The sequence below is a fragment of the Crocodylus siamensis genome, chromosome 2, assembly GCF_052110815.1.
Source record: "Crocodylus siamensis isolate JL-2025a chromosome 2, ASM5211081v1, whole genome shotgun sequence".
NCBI classification, from domain to species: domain Eukaryota; kingdom Metazoa; phylum Chordata; order Crocodylia; family Crocodylidae; genus Crocodylus; species Crocodylus siamensis.
The window spans coordinates 51914837-51934231 of NC_143396.1; the positions used below are offsets into that span (position 1 = coordinate 51914837).

Below are 19395 nucleotides of genomic sequence, written 5' to 3' on the forward strand. Positions count from 1 at the left end.
CTCCAGCCCAGGGCTCCTGCCAGTGCTCTCCCACCCAGGCAAGAGCAGGTGCTGCTGCCATTCTCACCATTGTGGTGCAGAATACCAGGCAGTCTGCCTCATCTCAGCAAGGCTCCCTCTGCCCCACACTGTACTGGACCCCAAGCAGTATCTCAGGCTTGCACTGCTACCTGCCACTTGTAGCACGCGTGTGTGTGTGTGTGTGTGTGTGTGTGTGTGTGTGTGTGTGTGTGTGTGTGTGTGTGTGTGTGTGTGTGTGTCGTGCCCTCCTGGCTCTGGAGCCCTAGGTGGTCGCCCACGTTACTCATCCCTAAGCCCAGCTCTGTTAACAGTGGCCTGTATCAGATGCTTTAGAGAAGAGATATCAAACTCATTTGAGCTGGCAGGCCTGATTTCACCCACAGGGCTTCCCACCGCAGCTGCTAGAGCAGCCATGTCAACATCAGCAGCCAAGGAGTTAATGCTGCTGCTGTTCAATCCCTGTCTCTGTTGCTGCTGGAGCTGCTATGTCAGTGCAGTCGGTATACAGGAGTTAATGTCACAGGAATTAGAAGCTGGAATTCGACGGCAGGTGAGCAGCATTAACCACCTGGATGCCGGTCAGCAGCCCTGGGAGCTATGGCAAAAAATACTGTGAGGTGTATCTGGAGATGAGTTGTCTGACCAGAGAGAAGCCCTGCAGGCAGAATGAGACACTTTTATGGGCCAGATTTGGTCTGAGGGCCATATGTTTGACATTCCTCACAAAGGCTGCACCACTCCCACATAATGCAATCTGGGTCCATGGTGGCCTGGCCCAGTGGGCTGTGGGATGCCTTCTCCCACAACCTCTTTGGGACCCTGTGCCTATGCCAGTAATTGCCAGTGGCCAAGGGGTAACAAGTTTGCCCTAGAACAGTGGTTCTCAAACTTTGTTTTGTGGACCACTTGAAAATTGCTGAGGGTCTTGGTGGACCACTTAATACATTTTTTTCTACAAATCAAAGCACACAACTCATATTTTAATATCAGCAGTCTTACTTTATAAGTACAGATATTCTCAATTGTTCTGCAACCTTTCTGCGGGCCACCTGAATAGAGCTCATGCAGACCACAGTTTGAGAACCTCTGCATTAGACCCTTCCCGCATCTATAAACATAATGTTCAGAAGTTCAGCAGTAATGTCTCTGCACAGGTAGCTGCTTTAAGATGTTTAGCCAGCATGACATGGGGTGCCAACTTCAAAGTGCTCAGAACCACCTCACTTGCAATGGTATTTGGCCCAGCAGAATATTGTGCTCCTGTATGGTCCAGAAGTTGTCACGCTAAAAAGCTTGACACCATATTTAACAGTGCGCAGAGACTCATAATGGGCTCAGACATAAGAAGTGACATAAGAAGACAGACCCTAACCCAGGGATGGTCAATTATTTGGGTTGGAGGGCTACTTAGGAAGTTTTGATGAGCCACTGTAGACCATGCTCCCCCAGCTGGGTCAGCAGCACCCCGCCCACACACACACACACACACACACACACACACACACACACACACACACACACACACACACACACACACACACACACACACACACACACACACACACACACAAAAGCTCACCAGAACTTCCTAAGTGGCTTTTCTTCAGGGCTCAGCCCTACACTGTCACTGCCCAGAGATCCTGGGGTCTCCACGGTGACTGGCCCAGGACATGTGCCTGCAGGGTGGCTGGGCAGATGGGATGCGGTCAAAGGCAAAGGCAGGTGGGGAGCAGTGTCCAAGAGCAGGATGGGCAGGCAGAGGTTGGGCTGGGGTGGTGACAAGTTGGGGTCAGGGTCCACAGCAGAGTTGCTATGAGCTCCTGGCATGCCCATGCCCATGGAACAAGGTGCTCATCATGTTAGACAGGTGGAGTGAGTGGAAGGCAGCTGGGAGCTGGTGGTATAGCTCTGCATGCTGGGGCAGGACCTCCTGGTTGCAGCTTCGCCCGTGCCTGGGGGGACATATGGTGCCTGGCATATGCTTTGCGGCTGCCACCACTTCCACAAACTACCTGATGCCTGGGGCAAGGGCAAGAGGGGCAAGAGGAGGATGAACCACTGATGGTAGGGGGAGCCAAACAGTACTCATGCAGCTGCAGCCACACCAGGAGCAGCCCCACCAGGGAGCTGTGTGTATTCACTGGGTCCGGGGCTGAGCCAATGGGCATGGGTGGGAGTGTGATGTGGTCTGCCACAGGTGGGAATGGACAGAGCTCAGTCATATGTGAAGTGCCACAGGGGAAACCATGGGCTGGATACAATCAATTGGTGGGCACCCTCTCATGGGCTAGATCCAATCAGTGAGCAGGACAGATCTGGCCCATGGGCTATATTTTGCCCACCCCTGCCTTAACCGCTTCTCTGCTTCCAGGTTTCTGGGCCAGTGGAGAGCCCTGCAGATAAGGGTCAGGATGAATGGAAACGAGTGGAAATGAAATGATTGCTTGCCGATCTGAAATCTATTCCTACAGCATTTTATACCAACACCAAACTAGCTCCCATTGGGCACAGAGTTTATAGAGAAGCTTGGGTCAAGCTGAACAGACTAAGATCTGGATACAGACACTTCAAAACAACACTGTACAGGATGAACATCTTGGATAGCTTCCTGTGTGAAGGCAGTGTCCACAATCAGCACAGCAACTTAATCAAAAGCTGCAATCTTTACAAGTGCCAAGATGGGGTAGATGGAATTCACATGCTGAGCAGTAATCATAGAATCATAGAAGTAGGGTCAGAAGGGACCTTGTAGATCTTCAAGTCTGACCCCCTGCTTGGGCAGGAGAAAAACTGGGCTCAAATGACTCCAGCCAGGCAGGCATCAAGCCTCTTCTTAAAGACCTCTGGGGTAGGAGTCAGCACCACTTCCCTTGGAAGTTGGTTCCAGATCCTAGCCACCCTAACTGTGAAGTAGTTCTTACGGATGTCTAATCTAAACCTACTCTCCAACAACCTATGGCCGTTATTTATTGTTATGCCAGGGGGCACTAGGGGAAAGAAGACCAAACCCTTCTGGTCCCCCCTAGTGAGTTTATAGACTGTCACCAGGTCCCCCTCAGCCTTCTCTTGTGAAGGCTGAACAGGTTCAGGTCCCACAGTCTCTCATTGTAGGGTCTGCTCTGTTGTTCCTGGATCATGCGGGTGGCCCTACTCTGGACCCTCTCAATGTTGTCCACATCCCTCCTGAAATGGGGTGCACAGAACTGGACACAGTACTCCAGCTGTGGCCTGATCAGTGTTGCATAGAAGGGGAGGATCACCTCCCTGGCTCTACTTGTGATGCACCTCTGGATGCATGACAAGGTCCAGTTAGCCCTGCCGAACGTGACCTTGCATTGTCAGCCCACGTTTATCTTAGAATCAATAATGACTTCAAGATCCCTTTCTGCCTCTGTGCTCTCAAGAAGGGAGTTTCCCATCTTATAAGTGTGCTGCTGGTTATTACTGCCCAAGTGCAGCACCCTGCACTTGTCATTATTGAAACACATCCTGTTTTTGTTAGCCCACCCCTGTAACATATCCAGGTCTTGCTGCAGTCTTTCCCTCCTTACTAGTGTGCTCACCTCACCCCAAATTTTGGTATCATCAGCAAATTTAAACAGGTTGCTTTTCACCCCATTGTCCAAATCACTGAGAAAGAAATTGAACAGCGCGGGCTCAAGGACTGAGCCCTGAGGGATTCCGCTGCCCACTTCCCCTGAGGTCAAATATAACCTGTCCACCACCACCTTCTGAGTGCGACTCTTGAGCCAATCTGCAATCCATCTGACTGGGTAGGCATCAATGCCACAGTTACCCAGTTTTTTGATGATGATGGGGTGGGAGACAGTGTCAGAGGCCTTGCTGAAGTCCAGAAAGACTACATCCACGGTAACACCTGCATCCAATGCTTTTGTGACCTGATCATAAAAGGCAATCAGGTTGGTCTGACATGACCTGCCCCAAATGAAACCATGCTGGTTGCCCTTAAGCATCATCCCTGAAGCCGGCCCATTGCAGATGTGCTCCTTGATGATCTTCTCAAAGAGCTTCCTGAGGACTGACGTAAGACTGATGGGCCTATAGTTGCACGGGTCCTTCCTCCTCCCTTTTTTAAAGATGGGGACCATGTTGGTTATCTTCCAATCATCTGACATCTGGCTCGAGCACCAGGAGCACTCGTAAGGCCATGCCAAGGGCCCTGCAATAACCACTGCTAGCTCCCTCAACACCCTGGAGTGGAGAGCATCTGGACCCACTGATTTGAACATGTCCAGCCCCTCCAGAAGCTCTCTAACCTGGTCCTCCCCACCCTGAAGTCTAGAGGCATTCCCCTCGAGTCTGTCTTGCATCACGGTGGGGAAGTCCCGGTCCCTGCACAAGAAAACAGAGGTGAAGATTTGGTTAAAGAGGTCTGCTTTCTCCTCTGGTGCAACCACCAGATTGCCCAGAGAATCTTGCAGGGGCCCGACATTTTCTGGTGCTTTCTTCCTCCTCCCTATATATTTGAAAAAGGACTTTTTATTATCCTTTATCTTGGATGCTAGTCCCAGCTCTGTCTGCCTTAGCTTTTCTGACAGCCCCCCTACAGGCCCGAGCAGAGGTGGTATACTCCTCCCTGGAGATAGCGCCCCCCCTCCACTGGTGGTATGCCACCTTTTTGGCCATCAGGCATTCCCAGATGCCCTTGGTGAGCCAGGGGGGCTTTCGGGCACTCTTGCCTCCCTTGCTTCTTGTTGGGATGGTCACCCCTTGGGGCCTGAGTATTGTCTCCTTAAGGAATGACCACTCATCTTGAGCACTGAGTTCCCCTGCTCTCAAAAACCCCAATGCCTCTCCCACTAATCTCAACTCATTGAAGCTGGCCCTCTTGAAGTTTAGTGTTACCGCCTTGCTGCAGGCCCTTGACACCCTGTGCTGGATGGTGAATTCCAGCAAGCGATGATTGCTATCACCCAGGTGGTCAAGAACCTGGAGGCCCCTTACCAGGTCATTTCCCAAGGCCAGGACCAGGTCCAACACGGCATTTACTCTGGTAGGACTGTGCACCTCCTGAATTAAGTGGAGGTCCTGTATCTCAGCCAGGAACCTCCTGGAATGGTCCAACCTGGCTGACTGTTCCTCCCAGAAGATGTCTGGGTAAGTTAAATCATCCATGACAACTACATCCCTTGCCTTAAGTGCCTCGGCAAGCTGGCCTGAAAATTCCCGGTCCAGCTCCTCCCCTTGGTTGGGGGGTCTGTAGCAGACCCCCACCGTTAGATCCCTCTCCCCAAGGTCCCCTTGTATCTTGACCCAGAGCACTTCAGCTTGCCCCTCCTATGACCCCATTCTGTGGGCAGAGGCTGTGTATTGCTCCTTGACATAGAGCACCACACCCCTACCTTTCCTTCCTTCTCTATCCCGCCTGTAAAGCCTATAGCCCCTAATGCTAGCTGCCCAGTTGTGGGATGAATCCCACCACATTTCTGTAAGCCCTAGCATGTCTGGGTCTAAGTGGCTATTCTGAGGGTGAGTTCCTCCTGTTTGTTCCCCATACTACGAGCAGTGGTATATAGGCATGTCGCAGGGCACTGAAGTGCCCTGCTCCTAGGAAAAGGTACAGGTGCTGGGGCAATTGCAATGGTCAGTTGACCAGAAGGGGGCAGGGTCTGGCCTATATAAACAGCTTAGGCTGAGGCCAAGCAGGCAGTTCCCCACTAACATCCCAGGGAGAAGGAGCTCTGCTGGAGTATGCAGCCTACAGCAGCTTGGTGGCCTGAACAGCTTCAGTTCATGGAGACTGGGAAGAGAAACCCCTGGTAGGGATTTGAGCAAGGTTTAGCCAGAGGGCTAGAGTTTGCGTTTTAGCTGGGAGGCTTGGTTTTGAGTTGTAGTGGATTGGCTTATGGTTTTGCTTTGTTGTTACACCGGAGGACCGGGTGAGGGTGTAGGGGTTGGAGGAGGCCTCATAGGAGCTCCACAGTAGCGTGGGGGTTCCTGGCACTGGAGGGGTCGCAGAAACTGGGGGCCAGGCATGGCTACGGCTACCTGAGCCCTGATTGTGAGGAGCCCCAGTGGGGCGCAAGACCTGAGAAGTGGGTCTGGGGGCCAGGCATGGCTACAGCCACCTGAGCCTTGATTTGTGAAGAGCCCAGTGGGGCACAGCCCCAGGGAGGGCGCACAGGCGAGAAGCCACAGGGAGGAGATTTGGAGGCCAGGCATGGGTACGGCCACCTGAGCCCTGTTTGTGAGACAGGGCCCCAGTGCAGGCGGGATCATGAGAGTGCCCCAGTGGGGCACGGCCACAAGAGGGGCCAGAGAGCATCCGTGGGGAACGCGAGCATCCGTGAGAAGAGAGAGACCAGGGAGCACTTGTGAGAATGCAGGCTAAACAGCCATGAGAGAGGCCAGGGAACCCACGAGGGTGCCAGCAACTAAGACGAGCCCAGAGGACGTCCGTGAGGACACAGGCTATAGTGAGGCAAGCAAGGGGCCACCGTAAGGGCGCGGCAAGGAATTTTGGCAAGACAATGGCTGGTACATCTGCGAGGTTTGGGGCGTGGTATCAGAGGTGGTAGGAGCCACACATAGCCCTTAAGGCTTTTGTGCACGGAGACCACTAAGACAGGGCACAGAAGGGGATACATCCGGGGTACCATGTCCAAGCGGTCGAAAAGGCAGCCTCCCATAACACTAATACCATCAAAGACGTGGCAGGCAAGAACGAGGGTGCATTGACACTGACTTGGCATGGTAGGGGGCAATAGGGGAGTTCACGGCCGTCCCTAGGACCCCACCCCGTGACAAGGCATTTAAGGCGTTCCCTAACTGTGTGTGCCACCCCCCGATTTGAGAGACTGTCTGGACTCCTGTTTCTTACCTGGGCACTCCTTGCATTTGTCACCTGTCTGGCTTGGGTGGTGTCTCCTCATCTTCCTGTGGCCCCTCCCGGCGAGGCTAATACCAGAGAGTGGCTCATAGCTGGCTGGAGAAAACAAGGGTGAGGAGCAGGGGGTTGGAAACAGGGACTTTGGTGATATTTGTCAGTGACAGCCTAGGGGAGGGGCAGATCATGTGAGCTCTGGCTGAGGCTAGAACACCGTCCCATGGGGGTGGTGAGTGGGGTGCTACAGAGCCCCATTCCTTGCTGACAGAATGCGATGTAATGTGAGTCACAATGGGATGTGGTAAAGATGTTCATTATGTCACGCTTACTTACAGTGCTGAAGTCTGATACCACATCCATCCAGGTTATCTTAGAGTGGGATCCACCATTTTTACAGTGCTCTGTGTCCTGATCATTTGTTTGATTCTGGCTTTGGAGCACTTTCTGTGTGCCTACTATGCAGTAAGTGTAATTTCTGTATCTGTCCTCCATGTTTTGGAATGATCAGTGATTTAATTACCTTATATTTTACTCTGATAAGGCAAACCACAACTTTTAAAAATTGTTAGCATACTTCTGTACTGATCAACTCTGCACAAACTAGGAAAAGAGATGAACTTGGGTATATAAAGAAAAATATATGCATTTAATATATCAGTTTTGAATTTTAATATATAGTATGTGAAATATCTAGGAAGCGTATACAAACTAGGGCTTTGCAAAATTTTGCTGGGTTTTTCATTTCAAAGCTATTTCAACTCATTTTGAGCTTAAAACAGTGAAATGAAAATGAAATGAAAGGCTCTGGGGGAGGGATGGAAAATCAACAGTGCCTTAACACACACACACAGTCACACACCACAAGTTTTGCTTGCCAGCAGCTTGAGGTGCAGTTCCCCAGAAACCCCTGCACCTATCTCCTTGAAAATTGGCGGGCTTCATCGCCTCAGCAGGGGCCACCATTCCACCAGTTTTCACCCTGCTGTGCCTTAACACACACACGTGACATGAGTTTTGCTTTCAAAACTTTGAGGTCCAGGTTCCCAGAAACCCCTGCACCACCTTGAAACTTAGCAGGCTTCATGGCTTAAGAGGAGGCTACCAGCCCTGCATGTTTCATCCAAAACTGGCAAGAAATGATAAAGTTATTACAGGCAGTTTTGTGCTTCCCCCTTATAGCCTATGGGCAAAACATCAAAACAGCGTCAAAACAGTGAAACAGTTTCTATGAAATGAAATGGGACAGTGCTTTCAAAACAAAATGAAACTTGAAGTGAAACACTGTCCCATCGAAATGGTGAAACAGAAGTCAAAATGAAATGGTTCTGTTTCACATAGCCCCAATGTAAACAGGCTTTCATCAGTAGCTGTATTCGTGTTACTATAGCAGCTCTTACTCCATTACAGAAAGTATAAATGTGAATTATTTAAGTCTTACTAGATTGCCAGCATCATTTTACAACCCTTGTTTTTGTATTTCAGCATATCCAGTTTTTGCAGAAATGGAAACAAATGCATGAAAAATGTACAGGTAATTATGTAAAAGGTTAAAAAGGGAATTGGTATAAAATGTTCTATTCTGAAAATGAAAGGAAATTTGGTGAGCAGCTTATACAATAAGAACCATATCAACCATCACTATATTTCCATCCATGTGAGGTTAAGAATGTAATTTAAAATAATTACAAAGGGTCATATTGCTAACAGACTCACATATCTCAGAAATAAGGTGCATTTAACTATGTAAAATTAAATATATCTGATTGCCCTAACCTTTTGCTCTTATTTAAATTCTCATTGTATGAAGGTTGATGAGTCAAAGACCAAAATACGGACCCATGTAAAATGAAAGTAAAATTGTGAAAATAAGGCAACACCTCATGCTATTTTGTGTGCTCTGTGTATGTTGCAGTTATTTTCCATGGTGTTTTTGACATGTACACTCATGAAGATAGAAAATAATACTTATCCTAGAGCTCTGAGTAATTTTTAAAAAATGTAAATTTTCAAAAATTAGTTGGCCTGTGTGATCTGAGTGAAACAATACAAAACAACATACATAAAGCAAAGGGAAGCCACCACTGGAAATAATGTGCACTCAAATAATTAATGAAGAAGTTGAATAATACTGGACCCAGGACAGACCTCTGGGGAACCTCAGTTGATACTGTTAGACCCTGACTCCATGTGGCACCCAGCGATTAGGGAGACAACGGTCCAATTACCCATGGATCCTGTTACTCATTAGTCAGATCAGAGCAGGGGGCAAACACCGGTACACATTGCTCGCAACAGCTTTATTCAGAATGGAAACAGCTTCCGGCCAGGTCCCTCACTGACAGAATATGGGAAGCCGCCCTGAACAAGTTTTTTCCAATGTTTATACATTGGTTCATACATATTTAACATTAACTCCACCCTGTTCCCCCCATTTCTCCTCCCATCTCAAACTCCACCTCTGTTTACTGTTTACTTCATTAACATAGAGTTGCTTATGGATTTCCTTCATTTACATGCCTCTCTGCTAAGAGCACGTATGTAAGACCATGAACTTGGGTACTCTCAGTCACTTGCTGGTTCTTTCTTGTTCTTTGCTGATATCAGCACCATCTCCAAGGTTTGGCTTCTGTCTTATTTCCTGATAATAGCTGGTGGGCTGCATCATGTTCTTCTTACACAATGGGCTCTTAGACTGCTTTGTTTAGAAAACCATTTGCTTAAGCATTTCCAGAGTTAGTTACTTTTAGTATATCATCCAGCCTTGGGACCAGCAGTTTTTTGCGAGACACAGGAAAAAGCCTTCATTCAGCTGCACACTCAGTACTCCCCAAAATTCATATCGTTACCCTAACAGATACCTCCTCCCAATCAGACACTGAGCCATTGCTGACTACTTATTGAGCCAAGCAGTAATGTATCCATGTTAGTGTACTCTCATTTAGCCTGCATTTCAAGCGTGAGTACCCAACCCAGATTTATGAATTACAGTACAAGGATAAGTTTGCAGTCTTGGGCCTGAGTGCTGTTCATAGTGCAGGATCAAGTGTAATGTTCTTAATTTAAATAAGACTGTGGAAAAGTTTCTTTTACCCTGGAGTGCCACCAAAACAGAGATCAGCCAAGTTACTTGAGAAGCCAGGCATTCCCAGTAGACTCTACAATTCACTTGCTCTGTTGGACCTGTAGGGAATGAGTTTGTTCATGCCTTTAAGGCAGATGAAATCTTGTGGCCACGATACCTGCTGTTTCTACTGAAGTTGAATATGTGTGGACATATAGAATTAAAAAAATAAATCTATACACTACCACTAAATCAGGCTTTTAAATATAGCTGCTGTGTACAAGATACATCATATTAGTCTACATGGGTAGAGTATAAATGAACAGATCTGAGAAAATCTAATTTGGTGGAAGAAAGTAGAAGGTAGCCAATGTTACTGTAAGAAAATCTGAAATGCATCAACTTTGAATTTGATCAGCAGTATTAACTCTGATATGCAGGCATCTAACTCATTTCAGGGGTTATGCTCATTCTTATTATAATATGTATTCATAGTCATACTCTAAAAGGCAAACTTTTGAGCTATTAAGGTAAATGTAATGGAAATTTGACCCTGTATTATATACTGATTTAAACTTCATTTTATTTCCATCACTCAGTAAGATTATTTTAGCCACCCAACGCTTTATAGGTATCAGCTCAATTAGAGGTCATCACACTGTCATATTCTACTGCTTTATCACCAGAACATACGCATTTCAAACCTGCCAAAAGAAGATTTTGTCAGAAACACCTCTGACTTTTAGTGATTTTTCAGTTGCTATCCTATTCAAATTTATTTTTCTTCTGCATGGGGTCACTGCTGTGTTTTAAGTAGAATAAGGAAAGATAGTTAACTGATTGATTGCTAAGTTCCTCAGAATTTTTGTTGAGGTTCATTATAAATGCATTAGAACATCAGAAGCACCATTATTTCTATCTCTTTCCAAGAGCTTCTGTATAGTAATTCAATAATGAGAACAACCTTCATGTACAGATAAAGCACAAATAGTCGTGTACATAATAGGGTGTACAAAGAATTTAATTTGATCAATACAAACACCAGTAAAGAAAATTGTCTCAAAATTCACTGTTCAGTCAGAGTGAATAAGGTAATGCTAAGAAAACATCACTAGCTGACCTCATAATAAAATCACCCTGCATGATGGAATGCTCATCAGATAAAGGCGAGTTTATTTGTTTAGGAATGTTGCTTTAGAGGTAAGGAGCAACAGTACATTATTTGCATTCAAATAGCTAAGCAAGTGTGTTTCATATTAGTCCAAAGTTTGTTTTATACTGCTTTCAGCAACACTTAGGTAGTGACCTACTGTAGCCTACAAAATGATGGGTTCTAGACCAAATTACCTCAAGTAAGTAGCTTGGGATAATTTTACAGAAATAAATATAAACTTTTGCTTTATTTGTGCCCTAAACTAGATGATAGCTTTTATTTTGGTTTAGCATAAAATTACTTGCTTCTTTGAAGTCTTTGATCCTCTGATTGGGAATAAGCTCCAGTTACCTTAACAAATATCACAAATACAGCATCTAATTTGTATTTCTCTCATTTCCCCTGAAAGAGTGTGAAATTATACAGAAAGACACATCGCACTGAAAACAATTGCTGGAAAAATGGTTGGGAAATGAGAGGGCAGGGAAGGATAATGCTGCTAGCTGATCTACCAAAATGGAGTAGCCAAAATGAAGCAAAATGACTTTCAATGAACAGGATGGCAATGTTCTTTACATTTTGTTCTGTAACTAGTAGAGGTGGACAGGTACAGCCTGATGCAACATTTTGAATCTCATACTAAATTCTGTGATGATGATTTCTACGACATCTCAAACATACTTAAAAGTATACGTCTAGTATTTGACTTGGAATATTTGACTTGGATATGGAAAAGAATCAGTTTGAGGCAAGGTTTGCATGCTTGTTGTGGAGAAGGCTGAGTGGATGAACAAATCTTGTTAGATAATAGACTGTCAGAACAATCAAGTTGGCTGAAAGGCATCATAGTCTAACGGACAGGGTATGTGGCTGGGAGTCAGCAAACCTGGGTTTCTATTCTTGGCTCTGCCGCTAACTTATGCTGTGACCCCAGCCAAATCACTTCACCTCACTATGACTTTCTCCTTTCCATTTTGGCTGTCAAAGACCATAAATTTCTTAGTGGAAGGACTGTCTTTATCTTCATACTAATATATCACCTCTCACAAGTGGGGTCTCTAAACACCATTGTATTAGTGCCTTTGTTTACAACTGGAACAGAATCTGAACCAAATAATTTCTAGGGACCAAAAATAGGTTTATGACCTATTTTTTCCCCCATCCACATATGCTTGTGTGCTTCCTGGCTCCTTAGGGGAGTGCAGATATAATTGCAGAAATACTTCCGGTAAGACTATTTTTCTAACTTCCAGTGTAATTTTGCTTACCTAAGTAATTCAGATATTCATTTGAACTTTTGTGTGTTTAATTGCTCACTGAACTTCTGAACTTTTTGGGATTTGATGATAGCTGGAGAGTGACATAAACATATCTAAAATAACATTCATGTGCAATTTTCTTGTTACAGAGTTCATAACATGTTCAAGAATGTTTTTCAAGGAATTAAATACCAGCTTCCAAAACATGTTTCTTCAAAAGGTGTGTATAACTTCAAAAAAAGGCAAGAGGCATTTATCACTTGTGAAACCTTGATTTTCCAAATGCAAGATGTTATGGTATAAGTACACACAAAAATCAAAGACTAAATAATGGAGCAATATATTTGGTTTAAAACACAAGTAGCATAACACTAGAATGTACAGTAAGAGTACAAAAGTTCTGCACATTTTCTGTAATTAGATTATACCACTCCAAGAGTTTCTGATGCTCTGCTGTAATTAATTCCCACATTAAAAAAATAAAACCAAACCGAACAACGCCCCCCACCCCCCCCCCAAACAAATAAAAAACCCTTTAGGTTACATGAAGTTAATTTTGAGAATACACATCAGTAACATCAGGACAGCAATCCATTTAAGAACATTACAGGGTAGAGAAAAGCAGTTAGCTATGTCTACATTTAAGCAGAAGACAGTGGCATCTTGTGGATTAACTTGTTGAGAAATGCTGAAATCCACTTCCTGTGTAGGTGCACTCCTATCCCCCCGGTATACCTAAGATATATCAATGACATTTATATGAGAATGTCATTGAGAGAAATTCTTTTCATACTTTGGGACTTCCACCCCTCAATGAAAATACCTAGCATATTAATTTCCTGGATACCAGTGTGCAACCACAACGGTCACATTACCAGCACATTGTATCAGAAACCAACTGACCTTCATTCCACAAGCTTTCATTCTGAGTATGCGGTCAGATCCATCATCTATAGCCATGCTCTACATTATAAACATATCTGCTGTGATCCCACTGACAGGGATGCACACATTAAAGATCTGAATCAGTGATTCTTAAAATTTACAACACAATCCCAAAACCATAGCCACTCAAATCAACAGAGTCAGACTCAGACCTCACTGTGATCTGCTGCAAAACCAGCCCTGTGACAAAGACAAGAGAATACCTCTTGTGAGCAAAAGAACCCAGTTTGATCACCTTGAACAGATCATCCAATTTCTGGAAAAATTACTACCATCTCTGGCTTATAGGCAGGCAGTACCCTCAGCTTCACATGGTATATCTTCAGCAAAAAACTACCTAACCCCTGTTGTCACCAAGGCACCAGGCCTTGCCTTGGACAAAGATGCCAATTGTTCTCCATCATCAACACAGACCATATCATCACTGGACCAAAACAGCATGGATTAATTATAACATCCAAGGTTCATTCACCTGCTCCTCTACTAACAACATGTATGCCCTCACCTGCTTACATTGCCCTTTTGCTGTCTGCATTGGACAAACGGGGTTATCCTTAGATGAAAGAATGAATGGACAGCGATCTCACATGAGCTTAAAAAAGGCACAAGTCTATGGCATGACACTTTTACTTCCCTGGGCATTCTTTCACTGACCTGGGAGTAGCTGCTCTTGAACAGCAAAACTGAAAAAAAATGACTTAAATGGGAAATTGCAGAACATAAAGCCTACTGTGGACTGGATTGTGTTAAGTATGGTCACAACAGAAATTCTGGATTCTTATCCCATCATCATGACCTGCTTTTATAATCCCTGTGTACCTCATTGGATTAACTGCTTTATTATACTCTTTGATTTCTTTAATCACCTTTGACTTTCTCAGCAGTATCCTCCTTTCCTTATCCTTTTTTTTAAACTCATGCCTCTCTGAATAAGTTACTCTATAAGTTGCCCCAGCACCCTAAGAACATGCCAGTTAGCAAAATATCTGTTAAAAGTCATAAAATTTAAAGTTAAAAATGAAAATCCTCAATTCCTGGGAATCTTGAGGGGCTTATTAGATCCCCCCTCCCCCCCCCCCCAAAAAAAAAACAAAAACAAAAATCCTCTGTGCTTTAGAAGTCTGGTGGGCCACCACTTTCATGAAAATCCTAAGATCCATTTTTGTAAACTTTGGTAGATTCTCTTGTTCCCATGCTCTCAGTTCTGCTTCTGTTCTGAGGAGCTCTGTGGATGCCTTCCCTGACACTCGCTGTGAAAGCCTTCAGAGACTCCCCAAGACTGCTGCATTCCTGGCCAATTAAAGAAGTGATTAAGAATATTCTTCAGTGAACCTAAGGACGCTCTTCAGGGTCCATTCACAGGTCTTCCTTTTCATATATATCTCAAGGATCATTAGAAGGCCAGATGGGTTTTTCATTTTCAATACACTTATTTAGGCTTTCTAAGGAGGACAGTCACCCTATTTAGAGTTAACAGGATTTTCCCAAGCCAAGCAAAAATCTGTGTGTTGGTGATTCATAGATTCATAGATGCTAGGGTCGGAAGGGACCTCAATAGATCATCGAGTCCGACCCCCTGCCTAAGCAGGAAAGAGTGCTGGGCCTACATTACCCCAGCTAGATACACATCCAACCTTCTCTTGAATACCCCCAGGGTAGGGGAGAGCACCACCTCCCTTGGGAGCCCGTTCCAGACCTTGGCCACTCGAACTGTGAAGAAGTTCCTCCTAATATCCAATTTAAATCTGCTCTCCTCTAGCTTGTGGCCATTATTTCTTGTAACCCCCGGGGGCGCCTTGGTGAATAAATACTCACCAATTCCCTTCTGTGCCCCCCTGACGAACTTATAGGCAGCCACCAGGTCGCCTCTCAACCTTCTCTTGCGGAGGCTGAAAAGGTCCAGTTTCTCTAATCTCTCCTCGTAGGGCCTGGCCTGCAGGCCCTTAACCATACGAGTGGCCCTTCTCTGGACCCTCTCCAGGTTATCCGCATCCTTCTTGAAGTGCGGCGCCCAGAATTGCACGCAGTACTCCAGCTGCGGTCTGACCAGCGCCCGATAGAGGGGAAGTATCACCTCCTTGGACCTATTTGTCATGCATCTGCTGATGCACGATAAAGTGCCATTGGCTTTTCTGATGGTTTCGTCACACTGCCGACTCATGTTCATCTTGGAGTCCACTAGGACTCCAAGATCCCTTTCCACTTCCGTGCCACCCAGCAGGTCATTTCCTAGGCTGTAGGTGTGCTGGACATTTTTCCTCCCTAGATGCAGCACTTTGCATTTCTCCTTGTTGAACTGCATTCTGTTGTTTTCTGCCCACTTGTCTAACCTGTCCAGGTCTGCTTGCAGCTGTTCCCTGCCCTCCGGTGTGTCCACTTCGCCCCATAGCTTAGTGTCATCTGCAAACTTGGACAGAGTACATTTCACCCCCTCGTCCAAGTCGCTGATGAAGACATTAAAGAGTATCGGTCCAAGCACCGAGCCCTGCGGGACCCCACTGCCCACACTCTTCCAGGTCGAAACCGACCCATCCACCACGACTCTCTGGGTGCAACCCTCCAGCCAATTCTCCACCCACCGGACTGTGCAGTCATCCAAGTCACAGCCCCTTAACTTGTTCACCAGTATGGGGTGGGATACCGTATCAAAGGCCTTCCTGAAGTCCAAGTATATGACATCCACCCCTCCTCCTGCGTCGAGGCGTTTTGTGACCTGGTCATAAAAAGAGACCAGATTGGTCAGGCACGATCTACCTGCCACGAACCCGTGCTGGTTTCCCCTCAGCATAATTTGTCCTGCCGGGCTCTCACAAATGTGAGCCTTGATGATTTTCTCAAAGATTTTGCCAAGGATGGAGGTGAGACTGACTGGCCTATAGTTACCCGGGTCCTCCTTCCTCCCCTTCTTGAAAATGGGAACCACATTGGCCCTTTTCCAGTCCTCCGGGACTTGACCCATGCGCCACGAGCGTTCAAATATTCCCGCCAGTGGCTCTGCAATGATGTCAGCCAGTGCCTTCAGTACCCTCGGATGGAGCTCATCTGGGCCTGCCGACTTAAAGGCATCCAGTTCCTCCAAGTGACCCTGCACCACCTCAGGGTCCACGCATGGAAGTCTGGTGCCTTGCTGCTGCCTCCCTACACTCCCAGTGAGAGACTTGTCATGCCTCTCGCTTAGGAACACTGAGGCGAAGAACTCGTTGAGGAGTTCAGCCTTGTCCCCTCTGTCCGTCACCAATTGTTTCTGCCCATTTAGCAGGGGTCCTATTCCTCCCTGGGCCTTCCTTTTACTCCCTATATATCTAAAAAACAATTTCTTATTGTCTTTTACTTGGGTTGCCATCCTCAGCTCCATGGTAGCTTTGGCCTGTCTAACTGCCTCCCTACAAGCACGAGCAGAAGAGGTATATTCCTCTTTGGTGATCTCTCCCTGTTTCCACTTTTTATGTGCTCCCCTTTTGGCCCTTAGTCTGCCCTGGATTTCTCTGGTCAGCCAGGGAAGCCTCCTGGCCCCTTTCCCTCTTTTACCTCGCACGGGGATCGTCTCGCTTTGTGCTCGAAGGATAGCTTCCTTAAGGCACAGCCACCCTTCTTGGGCTCCCATCATTTCAAAACTACTACTCTGCAGTGCATCCTTCACTAATCGCCTGAGTTTGCTGAAATCAGCTTTCCTAAAGTCCAGCACGTTCACCCTACTGGTTACCTTACCCACTCGACGCCTTATGTTGAATTGTACTTTTAGGTGATCACTGTCCCCCAGATGGCTACCGATCTATAGGTCCCCTACTATGTCATCCCCCGTTGCCAATACCAGATCCAGTAAAGCATTCCCCCTAGTGGGACCATGTACCTCCTGCGTCAGGTGGAGGTCCTGTACACAGGTTAGAAACCTGCGTGAGCGGTGGGACTTTGCTGTCTGTGTCTCCCAGCAGATGTCCGGGTAGTTTAGGTCCCCCATGACCACCGCCTCTTTAGCTTTTATGGTCTCCGAGAGTTGCCTCAGGAGCCCCAAATCTATTTCTTCCCCTTGATGTGGGGGTCTGTAGCAGACCCCTACCACCAAATCCTTTTCTCCTTGCCCCCCATGTAGCCTAACCCACAGTCCTTCTACTTCCTCATCCTTTGATTCTGTCTTGATGAGGGTTGATGTATATTGCTCCTTAACATAGAGCGCAACCCCTCCCCCCCTTTTCCCCACTCTGTCCTTTCTGTACAATCTATAGCCCTCAATATGTACCGCCCAGTCGTGGGATGGATCCCACCAGGTTTCCGTCAGCCCCACTAAGTCGTAGTCGTTTAGTGCAACCAGGAGCGCTAGTTCATCCTGCTTGTTCCCCATGCTCCTAGCATTAGTATATAGGCACTTGAGCCCTGTGACTGGTGCTTTTGCTACCCCCTCGCTCCAAGTCCTAAAGGGCTTTTTGTCTCTAACCTTCCCGTTCCTTACCTGTGCCGTATTGCTGTCCACCCCCTGTCTTTCACGTTCCCAAAGCTCTCTTTCTTCAGGCTGGGCTGTCCTTGTGGGTGCCACCTGGTTTGGTGGTCCACAGCCTCCCCCACCCTCATCTTCCCCTCCCCCCGACGAGTCTAGTTTAAAGCCCGCCGGAGGAGATCCGCCAACCTGGAAGAAAACACATGCTTACCTTTGGGGGACAGGTGAAGCCCATCCCAGCTGAGCATGTCCCTCGTTGTAATGTGTGGGTCATTGTCCAGGAAGCCGAAGCCTGCCTCGAGACACCAATTCCGAAGCCGCCAGTTGGTCTCTCGGATGCAGTTCTCATGCCGTCTTCCGCGTCCGTTCACTGGTAGGATGGAAGAGAATACCACCTGTGCACCAAATTCCCTCAGCATGCCGCCCAGAGCCTGGTAGTCCGCCATCAGGTGATCGGGGGTTCTCCTGGCCGCATCATTAGTACCCACATGGACAAGGACCATGGGGTAGTAATTGGTGGGCTTGATCCTGGCCTGGATTACCTCCATCACATCCTGAATCTTAGCTCCAGGCAGGCAGTAGACCTCTCGTGCTGAAGGGTCCTGGCGACAAATGGGCCCTTCCGTACCTCTCAGGATGGAATCGCCTATGACGAGCACGCGTCTCCTCCTCTTCTGGGTCCTCTCGGATCTCTTGATCTGTTTGGAGTGTGAAGAATGTGGCATTTCTTCCTGCCCAAGGGTTTCCTCCTCCCTTTCCATCTCCTGCAGAGTCGCCAAGGCCTCGTACCTGTTCTCCAGTCGGACTGGAGAAGCTTGTACCTGCTCGCTGCGAGCCGCTCCGGTCCTGGCTGTGACCGTCTGCCACTCTGCTGTGGAGGTCCTTCCCTGGGCTGCTTCTTCCTTGGGTGCCTGGTCCTGCAGGGAAAGGAAATAACTGTCAATTTCCTCCTCCGCCTCCCTGATCCCCCTCAGCCTGCTAACCTCCTCCCGGAGCTCCCTCACCTGTGCCTCCAGAGCCCTAAGCCGGGCACCTGCCGGACAGGTGTGGGGGCTCCCAATCTCTGCCCCCCCCGGCCCTGCTGGGGATCTCCCGCAGGCCAGGAGGTAGGGGGACATCAGCTCCCCCATGGGCTCGGTCTGGGTGGAGGCCTCAGACCAGCCCCGGTTAGCCTTGTCCCCCTGGGCAGAGGCCCTAGCAGCACTCCTCGTATACATCCTTCTAAGCTGCTATTTGTAGACCTGTGTGGTGTCTACGTCCTACCCGTACAGGAGTCCCACTCCTGGCCCTCCCAGCCCGCCCGCCGGCACGAACGCCTGCGCAAACACCGGCGCGCTCTTACAGAGCGCGCCTGTTTGCGTGCTCTGTTCGCGCTGCGCGGCTCGGGAGCGCGGCTCCCTACCGGCTCAGCTATATGGGACCCGGAGGGCTTCCCCTCCGGATCCGGCTCAGCTGTGCCGAGGCCCTCCGCCCCACTTACCTTCGGGGGATCAGCTGCTGCTGCCCCCGCTGCCGATTCCTCTGCTGCTGCTGCTGCCGCCGCCGCCGCTGCCTCGGGTCAAAAGTTAGTTATGGGGCACACGTGCGTGCGGGACACACGTGTGCCTAACTCCTCTCCTTCCCGCTGCTGCTTCCCGAGATATAAGGCCTTGATGGATTAGCTAAGAATTATAGTAG

General features: G+C 47.6%; 1 long non-coding RNA gene across 1 annotated transcript; it reads right to left on the minus strand.

Annotated features, from left to right (window-relative positions):
- Positions 1-17974: 17974 nt before the first annotated feature.
- LOC149870233 (uncharacterized) lies at positions 17975-18793 on the minus strand. Its single transcript, XR_016440430.1, has 3 exons — positions 18508-18793; positions 18347-18416; positions 17975-18088 (listed from the first exon to the last, which is right to left on the minus strand). It is a non-coding gene; the product is annotated as an uncharacterized LOC149870233 (long non-coding RNA).
- Between the last annotated feature and the right edge of the window lie 602 nt (positions 18794-19395).